At 38.6% G+C, this 14,429-nt stretch overlaps 1 protein-coding gene across 9 annotated transcripts in view; it reads left to right on the top strand.

The window, feature by feature from the left end:
* Positions 1-14,429, top strand: part of METTL15 (methyltransferase like 15) — a 95,487-nt gene that overhangs the window by 38,667 nt on the left and 42,391 nt on the right. The window lies entirely within an intron of this gene.

Genomic DNA, 14,429 nt, shown 5'->3' with positions numbered 1-14,429 from the left:
TCACAATGCAATACGTTCCTGTAGTTTTAATACATAGATTTTAATGGCTTACTGTAGAATAGCATTGTATGTTCTATGCACCCAGTTGAACAGGAGATCCAATTCAATTTATGAGTGTTTGCGTGCAACTTCTTCTGAGGTTTTGGGAGTTAAATGCATATTCTGTGCTCTGTTAATTTTGAATATGCATCAAGTAACCAATTTTATATTTTAAAATTGATTTTAAAAAGATTCTTGTGCTCTGCTTGCTTTGAGATGATTCTGATGGCAGAGCTGTACATAAAAGGATGGAATAATATACTTTCAAATGAGGTAATTTAAATATGGCTTATGAATAGTTCAATTTTTAAAAAGAAGAAAATAATCTTAATTCAGTATTAGGTTTGCTAAATATTTTGCCACTGGCTTCAGAAACTACTAAACAATTGAGTAAGCTACTGTATCTGTGTAAAGCTCATGCCTAGTTCTGTTTAGAGTGCTGTATTTGCTTGCTAAATGCAATTTTTAGGTTCTTGTTCCTTTAACGTATTCAAAAACTTTAATTTATTCAAGAAAAAACCCAGTCAGAGCATGAGTACATTCATGCAAAGGTGTGCAGTATATAAAAATGAATATAAGCTTTTCAGAAAGTGCTATTTAGATTCGAAAATAAGTAAAAATATGTAGATACAAATTAAATAATATGAAATAATTAATACTTAAGAAACTTAGGGAAAGTAGGAAGGAGAGAACACATGCTGTCAGGTTGAAAATGTTAAGAATATTTATTTCAAAAGAGCTTTTACATGAGGAAAAGCATAATGTTCCAGTAAGAAGAAAATGGGAAGAGGCAGATAAAAGGTTGACACCTGGTTGTTCAGTCATGTTTCCCCACATAAAAAAAGGAGTAGTAAGACAGCAGTGCTATTTAAGTAATGCAGAATGTGTTCCTCACCTTTTCTAAAAGAAAAGGCTGAACTGTGCATTCCTTTCTTCAAGTGCCATTGTCAGAGGCCCAGTGGGAAAAATGCAAGCTTATGACAAGGAAGCATAGCTCAATTTCTAGTCATCCTACTCTCTAAGACCACTTAAATAGGTTTCTCTAATTTTTTAGTACTCTGTGGGCTGAAGTGACATACAGCGTATACTTAAAAATTTGTGGAATTCCTCTCTCAAGTGTTATTTCTCCAGATAATGCTCTTTTTGACAGAATAGCGCGGAGAATATCAGCAAGGGAAAGTCCATTTACTTTTAAAGTAAGCCTACAAAGATGTTCTACCAGATGTCATGGGAGTTGTGGTGCCTTCTATTCTTTGTGTCATAGAAAAAAATAATGTAGTCTAGATTAAAGCTAATCTTATATCTAATAAAAATGTTCTGAAACATTCACACTACATAAGACAATGATGAAAAGTCTCTTGTGACTCAATATGTGTTTATCTGTAAAGTGTCCTATGCAAACCTGGGTGTGAAGGAAGTTTGTTTTCCAGATAGATGAAGAGATTTTACAAGTGTTGGATGTTGTTCTGCCAGTGATTGACGTAGTTATTTCTCTGCTTGCTTATATTTGAAAAGATGAGCTTTAACCAATATAGTCTTACAGTTATGTAACTTACTGCGGCTTTATAAACAAAGTAGGTCTCCTAGTTCCTATTTCGGTTTGTAAAATCATTGGTTACTTGGACTCCAGACACGGTGTTGTCCACCTTTACAGACTCAAGTTATCAGTAGAATGAAGTGAATTCTCAAATAACATTAATTTTAAGTTATTAGTGAAAAGTCTTCATCTCTGAAAGATCACTCCATGCCACTTGAATATACATTGTAAGATATAGAGCAGTATTCTTACTGTTTTGGTGTTTTTCCTCATCTCCCGTCTTTCCTATTAGAAAGAACAGGCGGATCCTTTTTTAGAAGGTAAACGTATTTTATTTTATTTTATTTTATTATAATGCTGTATGTCAAAAATGAAGGTAAAAGAATGTTCATATATGGTATATTTGCTCATTATTGATCTTCTTTCCTTGTGAAATCAGTTGCATAAAGTATTGTTAAATTAAAAGGGGGAAGGAGGAGGTATAAGTATATAATTTATAAATAACAGGTAAAGCTAGGATTTGCTTACAAATCAGTTGTAAGTATAATGGATGTACTTATGAGATATGGAGCTTTCATAAATGGAATTTTTTATTTCAGTATTCATTAAAGGATGGTTGATCTAATATTAATGGGTTTATTGTCTGTTTTCTGCACTGTGTTAGAAGTAAATCCTTTTATCATAATTTTATCAGTTTAATTCAAATCTGTGTTGACATCTAAAGCTCAGGGAATTTTGACATCTGTATCTAGTCAGGTCTAGTCTTGGGTGAAATGGTTCCTTGGTTCACCAAGGAGCCACAGAAACAGTTGTGGTATCTTAAAAATGGCAATGGCAGCATGCAGATGCAAGCTGAGAGAAATGTAGGGCTGTCCGTTCCGTAAGCACAGATGTAGATGTAACTGACTGGAGAACTGCAGCACAGAGGTATAAACTCCGTTCTTTTCCTGTACTAGGGTGGGTTTTTTTTTTTAACCTCTTCTATTTAACATTTCTGTTTTGAAGAGGTTATTTGACTTGCTGAAATGCTTTACTTCCTTTGGAGGTGAGGCCGCAAGGAGGGGAAAAGGCTGTTATGCAGCTGTAACCAGTAAATCTGATTCCCACTGTGTCTGAAATTGTGAATGCAATGGGCCAACTGAAAGTCATACATCAACTGAATTTTGTGACCATTTTGTTTCACTTAGAATACTGTACCTGGTTAATTTGGGATGTTAATAAATTCCAGCATATTAACTACATGAACAGCTTGAGTCTTGCAGTAGTGTTGGCAGTAGTCCGTCCTACCATAAAAAGATGCAGTTCTATTCAGCGTTAATTGTTATTGCTTCTTCTGGTTAGGTAACATTTAATAATCTTAGTAAAATCACACAGTTCCCACTGTTACTCACTAAGAGGCTTCATTTTTAAAAGCATCCTATATCTTAAGTCACCGAGTTACAAGATTATTAAAGCTCAAGTTGCAGAAATACGCCCAAAGATATGGTCGGAAGAGGAAGTAAGTATAGTTAAATTAGGGGATTTTTCTATATTCAGGACTAATAAATGAAGTCCTCATTGTACTTAGCAGAAAGACAGCTGGAGTATTAAGTCTCTAAATGAGAACATGGAGGAAAAATAATTTGATGTTTGTATTTTAGATGTGTCTCTGCTTCTTGGTAGTGATTTTTTCAGAACTAAGATCTGAAGAGGGTAGAGTTCTAACTGCAATTCTTGCACTCATTTAGTGTCTCTGGTTTGGTTTTTTTTTTTTTTTTTGTTAGGGTTTTTTTTTTGGTTTTTTTGTGTGGTTTTTTTTTTCCTAAATATCTAGTGCTGCTTTAATAAGGAGAAAATGGGTCAGGGCCTGTTAGATATTCAGTGTGTGGGTGGGAATCCTTTGACGTGCTTTCTGGGGAAGCCTCTAACTTGGGAATTACTGCTGGGAATCCAGAAGAACAAGATAAAATTCAGTCAGTAGCAATATATATTACAAGTAAACCCTTTCACGCCCACTGAAAGCGAGGGGTTGGAGAGGTGGCTGAAATCTGGCAATTAACTAATATCATTGCAGGCTTTTAAGTAAGAGAAACCTATGCAAAGCCTACGCAGAGGGGACAATATGTTCTTTGTAAATCTCTGAGCAGAATAAGAGATTGTGCCCCCAAACTAAGGATAAATAGCATAAAATTCCTCACCCAATTTAACTACCATTTTATTGTAGTTCTAAAGTAGTTTTGAGATGTGATGGTGCTTGTGGGTTTTGCTTTCAGGGTTAAACTAAGTGTATAGAAAAAGTGAGATAGACCCATCAGGTTGCATTGTATGCTCTGGGGAGCATAGAATTTATTTTGTTCGGTTCTAGGGAAAACAGAACTTTTTTCAGTTGCAGTAAGCTTATTTTACATGCTTGTGAATTGTAGCTGAGTATTATATTGTTGCTGTATGTTATTTATATAAGCTGCCATTTAATTTTTGACTGTAGTGCATAAGGGATACAATTCAGAGTGTGCAATCAAGGCATACCCATTATAATGGTGCCATGGCTATATATAAGTAAGTTAATTAGTTACCTGTAGCGCTATTTCTTTCTAAAGAATTCTCCATCTATGTCAGTAACTGGCTGCTTCTCAAATGCAGGCAACATCGATGAATGAGTTGCCTTAAATATCCGATGGAAAAAAGCAACTGAGAACACTAAAAAGCCTCTTAAATATGCCATTGTATTAAAAAAGTGCATCTCTGTCGTTTATTTTGTTCCCCAAAAAGTTTATTTGGGTAAGAAGCCTAAATATGTTTCCTTATAAAAGCAGAAGGAATAAAAATTCTTTCTCTTGTTGCTGAAGTTCCAGCCGTGCGGGTTTCAGAATGACTGGAAACCTTCACTTGCTTTCATACGCGCGGTCTGATCCTTCAAAACAGCGGGTTCCTCAGCCAGATTGGGTACCCTGACATACACAACACATGCGACGGTCTGCTTTTCACTATTGTTTTCCCTTTTTTTGGTCTTTTGTAACTTGGTCCTTCAGTACTTTTTTGCAACCTTGCCAGCTTCACAGGGGAGGCCGCGCGTGCTGCCCACCCGGAGCCCAGCGGAGCCTTTGGCCCGTCTCCCCCAGCACCCCCTGTGCCAGCGGCTGCTGCCGGCCGGGCGGGCGAGCTCTGCGCTGGGGTCAAAGCTGCCCGGGCGGCCGAGCCCGAAGCGCGGGGGTGGATGGAGCCACCTCCCGGGGGCGCCGGGCACACGGGGTGTTCCCAGGGCTCCGTGCTGGGGCCAGCCCTGTGCCATGGCTCTGCCCACGGCCTGGGCCAGGGGGGCAGCGCCCTCAGCCAGCTGCAGGGGACCCCGGCCGGGGATGGGGCACAAGGCTGGGGGGGCGGCGGGGGGAGCGGGGGGGCTCAGCCCGGCGAGGAGGGGGCTCGGGGGGGGCCTGATCCCTCCCTACAGCTGCCTGGCAGGGGCCGTAGCGAGGTGGGTGTTGGTCTCTTCTCCCAGGTCACAGGCGACAGAGTAAGAAAAAACAGCCCCAGGTTGCGCCGGGGAGGTTTAGATGGGATTTTAGGAAAAATGTCTTCACTGCACGGGCTGTCGGCACTGGCACAGGCTGCCCAGGGACGGGGCTGAGTCACCATCCCCGGAGGTGTTGAGAAGACGTGTGGATGTCACACCTGGGGACAGGGTTTAGTGGTGGGCTTGGCAGAGTTACGTTAACGATTGGACTCGATCGTCTTCAGGGTCTTTTCCAGCCTAAGTGAGTCTCTGAGTGTGTGATTGGAGTGTTAGTCTTCTCTTAAATAGCGTAATTATAGATGTTTCACTAACAGCATCACATTGCTTGAAACTGCAATTAAATCTTTTTTGTGTACACTTAATTTTCTTTTCTTTGCAGACATAATGATTGTGTTTTAATTTGTTGTGTGGGCTGCAAAATCTATCAGTTTCAGACTGCAATCTAATAATTCCAGGTTCAGAAAGTGTTTCTGTTACATAAGTATTGGTAGGAGAGAGATAAACACCTTCTCAGTGGTCATTGATACCAAGTGTCACAAACTCTGTATCCAAAACTGGCCCATTACTTTGGGATGTTCCATGGCAAAAATGAAAGCAAACTGGTGGAAGAAGCCAGAATCATGTAATCCTGCTTTTTGAGAGAAGTGCCAGTTTTCCCCTCTCCCTGTAAATGTTCCCTAAACTCAAGCAAATGAGGAAAACATGTTGACTGATTAAAAGGGAAATTTCATGGCGGACAAAGGAAGTCTTTGTTTTCCCATGGTTGAAGCAACTCTTTAGTTAATGTGTCCTCAGTCCTGTTCATTTTAAGCTTTACGAAGACAATATATCTCCATTTTGGGGTACACAATGCTCAGTAGTCCATGATACTGAAAAAGAAAAGTGGGGAACTCTTCCAGGTATTTTTGGTATTTAAGAAAAAAGACAAAACAGTCAACCTGTGAAAAAAAATTTTGCAACTATTTCCATAAAAAACACATAGAACCATGTTCAGTGATTTTTTTTACTTTTTTTTTTTTAATGTTCTTTGCCATGTATGTGTATGTGTATCTGTATCTTATGCTCATGTGGTAGGTTAACCTTGGGTGGATGCCAGATGCCCGTCAAAGCTGTTCTATCACTCTCCTCCTCAGCTTGACAGGGGAGAAATAAATATCACAAAAGGCTTGTGGGTTGAGATAAGGACAGGGAGAGATCACTCGCCAATTACTGTCACCGGCAAAACAGGCTCAACTCAGGAAAGTTAATTGAATTTATTGCCAATCAAATCAGAGTAGGGTAATGAGACATACAACCAAATCTTAGGACACCTTCCCCCCACTCCTCCCTTATTCACAGACTCAATTCCTGATTTCCTTCCTGAGTGGCGAGGGGGATGGGGAATGGGGGTTGTGGTCAGTTCATCCCATGGTGTCTCTGCCACTCCTTCATCCTCAGGGGGAAGGCTTCTTACACTTGTTTCATGCTCCAGCGTGGGGTCCCCGCCATGTGAGACGGTCCTCCATGAACTCTTCCAGCGTGAGTCCTTCCCATGGGCTGCAGTTCTTCATTAACTGCTCCGGCGTGGGCCCCCCCGGGTCACGCGTCCTGCCAGCGACCCTGCCCCAGCCTGGCCTGCCCAGGGGGTCACAGCCCCGTCGGGCACCCCCTGCCCCGGCGTGGGGCCCTCCCTGGGCTGCAGGTGGGGGTCTACCCCCCCGATAACCTCCGTGGGCTGCAGGTGGGGGTCTGCCCCCCCCCCCCCCCCCCCCGATAACCTCCGTGGGCTGCAGGTGGGTATCTGCTCTGCTGTGGTCCTCCACTGGCGCAGGGGCACAGCCTGCCTCACCATGGTCTTCACCATAGACTGCGGGGGAATCTCTGCTCTGGCACCTGGAGCCTCTTCTGCACTGACTTGGGTGTCTGCAGGTTTGTTGCTCCCACATAGTCTCGCTCCTCTCTCCAGCTGCTGTTGCACAGCAGGTTTTTCCCCTTCTTAAATACATTATCCCAGAGGTGATACCACTGTTGCTGATGGGCTCAGCCTTGGCCAGCAGCCGATCCATCTTGGAGCCAGATGGAACTTGCTCCATTTGACATGGGGGAAGCTTCTGACATCTTTCAGAGAAGCCACCCCTGTAGCCCCCCTGCTACCAAAATCTTGCCATGCAAACTCAATACAGCTCAGCATCAGCTTCTTATATAACTGATGGTGTTAACTAGCTGAACTAAATGTTATAGGATTATTTTCTTAATTTACTTAACATTCCTGTGGTAATACTTTGAATTGTTATTGCAGTCATATACTCGTGGTTACAAATAATATGTGTCTGCCAAAGAATCTGAAAGTTAAGTTTATTGGTTTTGTGAGGGATTTTAGATCAGGGAGCTGAAGTGGAGCGACTGACATGCAGTGCTATGCAAAGACCAGTTCGTTAACATTTTGTTGAGTATTTCCTGGCTAAATCAAGAGATAATGGGAACAAATGCTGATGCTTCTTCATTAAGAGCATATTTTTTATTAGTCTTTCAGCAGAATAATTTAATTTCTCTGAATATAAATACTTTGTAAAATTTCTAACAATTTGTATCTGTATTTGTATACTACAACCATGCATGTACATATTGCACTGAGCACCTGCAGGTGCCTGGGTGCCTACACCAGTCCCCAGAGTTACCATCAGCTCTTGTTATGTATTGTAATTGGGAACAGCAACGTAGAGATGGAAAAACAAAATTATACTGTAAAAATGCATAGTAGAAATCAAATACTATACAATATAAAATATGTTTTAATATATTTACTTTTGAAAAAAATCTGTTAAATGTGATATTGTAGAGAGGAAGTGCAATGTGAAGTATATATGAACTTTTCATCGCACTGCGCCCCGCAGACAGTTAAGAGAAGTGGCAGGGTTGGTTAACCCTCAGTCACAGTAATCCATTTACGCATTGTTGACTGGCTCTGTAAAAAGTTAATTTGAGAAACTCCTATAACTGAGATAGCAACAAAAATTATTTTTATAATGAATAAGCTATTTTTACAATTAATCATAGCGACCAGTAGCAAGTAATGGCGTAAAACAGGGGGGTGGTATGTAATTGCTAGTATCCTGTGAGCATCAAAAGTCTTCTCAATACTTTCTATGGACAGGGAAAGTTACTGTCCTCAAGAGTGTGCAATAATATGTTTTTGCTTAAGGAATAAAGGCACAGATTGAAGTTAGTTGCTGAGCAGTGCAATATTTTCTGTCTAGTATGTCCGTCTTTTCTCTTCCGTGTTTTATTGATGTTTATAGGATATCTGAAAAACAGAAGTATTGATGAGATTGTCACCCATGGAAAATAACACAAGGCACAATCTAGAGGATACCTTACATCTTTTCAATACGTGTATCTATTCATATAAGCAGAATGCATTTTTTTGGCTTAAACAGGGCATATTTCATGTGGAAATAGTCATAGATATATGAACACCTTCTAAGCATCTTCAAAATGTAGCATAATTTAAGACCAGGTAGGCAAACAGTACTTCTTTATAAAAGGAGGTGGAAGAGAAATGATGCACAAATCCAAGTGCTTCTTTAAAACAGTGTGTAGCTTGATATTAGAAGTAAGTTTGGAGCTAGGAGAAAGTCATGAAGATGGTAACATGAATAGGTGACAAATGTGAGTCTACTAGTTGGGCAGATAACCAGTTTTCAGGTGTCAGCCTGAAGCTTGAGAAGATCGAGTGAATTGGATGCAACAGTTTGTCTAAATATCTTAAGACCTACCCCTGCAGTTTCAGTAACCCCTGTGTTACCCAGTTGAAAGTGTATGTATCCACGGTCTTTAAGATATAAAATCCCTATTTTACTTTTTTTATGGGGAGAGAAAAAGCCTCTAGGCAAGTTTGTGAGTTATCTGAAGTAAAGGAAAATTGTTTCTAGAATAAGCAAGTTGCCCAGCAGCCTGCAGTAAGCGTACCATTCATGCAGTCGTGTTTTACTGTGGCTCTTTCGTAAGGTTCAGCTTCCAGCATGTTTGCTCTTTTCCTCAGAGGCAGATGTGAAAAAGCTCATACACTGCAGCCTACAGAGTGGGCACATGTTAAAGTGTGAGTTGCCATCACATCCATGTATATGGGAAAGTCTGAATGGAGTCCTAAACTAAGATTCTTTTTTTCTCAGCGCCAATGCTGTCCATGCAGTGGGTCTTAAAACTGGTATTTAGCTCCAGTGGTGGAAGTTGTTAACTGTTGTATCCACGAGAAGCCAGAAAACAGCTCTTAAATTACAGTTAGTAAGGGCAGGAGAGATTGTGCTTTATGTTGACTGAAGCAGGTTAATCTGTATGTTTGGCAGGCCTCAGCAGAGCTTTTTATGCTCAAGGTATAGGATGTTAAGGATTGATGAATGTGGTATCAACGTCTCGTATCTTTCCATCACAGAATTCTTTTAGCACCGTATCATACCAGAATTTTAATACTGAATGACAACAATAAGCTCTATCTGCTGAATTTAAACACTATAAATTTATCAAAATCACTTCCGAGCTCAATTTTTTTCTGCCTCAGCTGCAACCAAATACTGTCCTGACCTGACTCTTACTTAATCTGCGTAGCTGATGCATTGAGGTGGGATGGTTACAGACCATCTCCAGTACAGTAGCTGAGTTTAAGTTTTGTGTAATGGTTGCATAGAAGAGAAGTCCTTGTGTGCACTGTTTACATCTTAAAGGAGTACGGTATCTTGTAAGAACATAGCGATGCCCAAATACTGCCTCTGCATATACAGTGGCACTAGTTTCAGGGCATGTGGTTTTGTTGACACTCCCACTAAAGCATTATTTAGCAATAGAAGTATTTGGAGAATGATTAAGTACTAATCAGCCTATCAAGACTCATTCTATGTACAAGATTCTATTAATCTTTTTTAGGCTATCTATTTGTTTTGTTTTGGCAAGATTATCTGATAGCTATAGTATTAAAATTATTTTCGATGTCATAATGCAGGGTTTGTCTTTGTTTTCATACATAACATCTCATGTGACAATGCTAGATTTAATGTAATTTCCAGTCAGATGAGCGAGGACAGCCCTTTTATATGTTACTAGTTTAGGAAAACAAATTGCTGCATTTTTGATCTGAGTAATCTTGAGAGAAGCAGCAGCATTATATTATTTTAGTAGGAAAGCCTTAGAAGAGATGCTGACTGAATTGAAGTTCTGAAGGAAGGTTTGCGAGCATTAGGCTTAAAATAATGACCTGTTTTATTTCCTTGATTTTTTCTGTTGCTGTTATCGAGTCATTTTACATTTGAGTATTGTGTACACATATATCTGAGTCATCTTAGACATCTTTAGACAACAGAAGTACAGGTCAAGCAGCTTAATTATTTTCCAGCCTGAGAAACTACAGCTTTTAGACCACAGATATTGATCAAGAAATGAACAAATGTTAAATGTAGGTTTTCTCCCGTCACAGTTTTTTGTTAGTGTTTCTAGGAATGCTATTTCCTAAGTTGATGAAGAGGGGTAAGAAGCTTCTGAAATAATTTAAAACATTCAAAACCCTCTAGGTGTTGGTTGAGTACATGGAGCTGAATGTGGGTGATTTGAATTTCTTTTCAGTACAAATGTCTAGATTCCTAGTTTATTTTTAACGACATTGTATATACCTGCTAGCTCAACTTCATGTGGAATGCAGTGCCAAGTGTTGCTTTAACCAGCAGTAGTTTCAGACATGTCCATTGTATTGTTTTTTTTTTTTTAATTTGTCTGTATCAGTGTGGTACAAAAGTGCTCAAGAACGTCTTTAAAGTTTAATGTTATAGCTCTTACATGCAGATTGTTTCTGAGGACAGTTCTGTGAAGCTTAACTTGTGTTGTAGGTTTTTTTTTTTCTAAAAGGAACAAATGCCTTTATTTTTTAAAGTAAATGATTATCATGCTGAAGCAATCTTTGAACTGACATGATCCATAAAGGATACACTGACTTTTCCTTTCAGCCACTTTTCCGTTATATTGGTTTTGATGAGGAAGTTTCTTACAGTTGTTTGGATGACTTAGGTACTTTTATATTACTTTTGTAACCATATCATTACTGAAGTACATGTGTAAAACATTTTTGTTTGAACTTAAATTCCATTAAAAACATTTAAAAATGTATGTGCCAAAACAAATTTTGAAATATATTTTATAAACATTTAAAGCATTTTTTTTTTTTTTTGTAGCTGAAGAGCTGAGTTCCAAGTACATTTTCATTACAGAAAAAAACACTTTGGTGTTTATAAAAATAATCAGCATTTTGTAAAGGAAACTGATAAAGAGTACTCCTTTCAGTATTTTTATTTATTTATTTTTTCATAACAGCAAAACTCAAGATGCTGCTTTTTTTCAGTGAGACGGAGGAGGAGAAGAGATTAGAACATAGGTTCTAATCTGAAGTTTTTTGCACCTGGCAGCTAGTTGTTTACAGATTTTTTTTTTTCTATTGAGAAGATGTCATCTTCATATTCCTCAACAGCAGTTAGTATTTTAGCTTGCTGTTTGTCAAGAGCTGTATACTTAGCTTATTTTTGTTCACATTTACAATAAGAGGCATTGAGGCACCAAGCACAAAACAAGAGGACATAAACTGTGTTGAAATACTCCTCCTTGTATCAGACAATAAACATAAAAGTATATTTCATCAGTGCACAGGAAAAAATTATAGAGAAGAAGATTCCAGCATTTTCATATGGAGGTGGAGATGATATAAAAATGTGGGCAAAAAGGTGCTTTTCACTTACTAAGAGAAGGTCAAAACTTAACTATGAAATACAACTATGTAGAGAAGTTGATTTCAAGTTCAGATTATTTTTCTGATTGAGTCATTATACTTTAAGTACTATTATTCTTATCTTAGATACATTAGGACTATGCATGTAAGTGACATAGACCATAAAAATGAGTTACTTTGACTACATAATTCTATTTTTTTCTTGTCATAATAATAAACATCATTTGCATTTTAATTTGATTTTGGCCTTTGTGACTCAGCCGTGCCAAGTGTTGTGCAGAATATTCAAAGGACTGAAAGTAAAATCAGACATTTAATTGCTGGCTTTTTATTTGGATGCCTGAAAAACACAGCAACTTAGCTTGATCGGGCAGCAAAGATTTGGACAGAGAGATTTCAGTGAATTTCCATGTAAAATCTTGGTGGAGAAACCACGTAACTTGGAACAGAAGTTACCTGTGGCCTTGTCACCACTGAATGGTGCTGGTGTTTGAGACCAATATTGACTCGTAAGTGGTCTTAACTTTTGGCACACACAGATTTATAAGGAATAATACAAATGTCATGTCTCAACAACAGAAACGATCTGTAATATTGGTGCTGTTTACTGCATAGTCTTACACTGATCATGAGAAGTTGGAAACTGCTGAAACTTTTAACTATGAGTCAGAAAAACAACCAGTTTTTCTGATAATGATATCCAGATTGGCCGTTCATCTTCAAGGTGATCTGTTTCACCTGCTAGGTGGGGAAGGGAAATAAGAGGATAAGCAGTGTTCCCCTCTCTCAACCCACTATGTCTTTATCTCTGGGAAAGCACCTTTTTTTTTTTTTTTTTTTTTTTTTTAAAATTCTAATTCCAATGATTACATGGGGACCTGAAAACCTGCACCTTTTGCCCCTCTGAAGAAACTAGGAACAAATTCCTGTGAAACTGGGAGAGCAGCTATTAAAACCCCAACTTTTCTGCTACCACAGAAGGCCTAATCCACTTCTGCTTTGTCTCTTCCCACCCTTTCTGAAGACGTGCTGCATGTTACTGTATTTTCCGTCAGTTTAAGGTAGTAGTTCATCCTCCTTCATCTCATTCATGACTCCTAGCGGTTCCTAATGATCAGAGTGGATCTATTCCTAATGAACAGATTTTGCCGCAAAAGACAAGGCAAAAATCTTACTCAGCTGACTGAGCATCAGAGTGACTTTTCCTTGCAATGCAGTCCAGGTTGAGGTGGAACAAAGTGTGACCAGCCAAGTATGGAGCAGAAGAGTATTCTTACTGAATTCAACCATTCCCTCAGTATGCCTTTGTCAAAAGAAGTGGATGTTAGCGCTTGGTGAGCCCAATATTAAGATAAAACCTTAATGCTTTTAGTAATATTTGATCCAAGAACTGATAATATATGAAATTATGCTAGTACCTTTTCATCTTCTTTTAAAAAAAAAGAATAAAAGGAAAAATATCTGTATCACGACAGAGTTGAATGTGCTGTTTATTACTTTTCCAACTAGCAAGACCAAAGTGTGTGCCCATTTTGCATAATCGGTGCGGTCACTTTGTGAAACGTTATTCAGAAATGCAGCGAAGCTCATTTCACTTAGAGGGAATTTGGGGAGCATCGTGGATACTGTCTTCAGGAGTATAAAGGGCAACTTCTTAGTTCAAGCTAACAAAAATTGGTGTTTATGTATATAACATATAACGTGTATATAACATACAATTTTCTTCTTATGTAGAGAGTTACTGTTTCCAAGGTGAATCTATTATGTGTCAAAACCCACAGTTAAGAAAAGACTGAGTATGAAGGTTAATGATAGTGTGGTATTTATCCTGGTAATGAGGGGAACCCTGCAAATAAGATGATTTTTACAATATACTTAAGGTAGGATTTTTCTGTTGTGGCTTATGACTTGTGTTGTACGAATGATCTTACTTCTGCATGTTTGGAAAGCACACTGTGCTATGGAAACATTTAGATTTCTGAAAATAAATTTGTAATTAAAATTTTACTCTTTTTTTGCCTTCAAAATAACCTTTTTATCAAATTCAAATAAATTAACAATAGTAGTAACTAAAATGGCTGGTAATAATGAGAAATTATATGATCAATCATGAAACTGTTGACCAGCCTCTGAGCTGTTTTAAGATTTGCCCTATACTACAAAGTAGATGAGACCTCTCACATCATTCTTGTGGTAGAGAATTTCCAGATTGCTATTCCTAGATGTCTGGAATACAACATTTTTTTGGGCAATTTAGTAGAATAAGCAGCAGGCATGGTAATCTTGGTCTCATTTGTTCCTTTGTTTTGCATGGTCCCATACCCGATGGACAGGTCATCAATGCTATGTCCAAAGGAAACGTTGTATTTCTGTTTCTTTGGATGTTTTGCAGATAACAAGTGGACTGGAAAAGAAGCTGCTGTAGGCTTTTGATAGTAATTTGATGTCCTTTTCAATAGCTGTTTGCTTGAGACACTAGTTTATTATACACTCAGGAATATTGCAGCCAGAAATATGAATAAAACAAAATTCTACTGAATTGAAAAAACTTTTTCAAATTCTAGATTTAATTTCCTGCGGAATGATTTCATGGCTTGAAGACTTTATCTTACTGACACTAG

Source organism: Falco rusticolus, chromosome 10, assembly GCF_015220075.1.
Source record: "Falco rusticolus isolate bFalRus1 chromosome 10, bFalRus1.pri, whole genome shotgun sequence".
Taxonomy (NCBI): Eukaryota; Metazoa; Chordata; class Aves; order Falconiformes; family Falconidae; genus Falco; species Falco rusticolus.
This window is presented reverse-complemented; position numbering and strand designations above follow the sequence as displayed.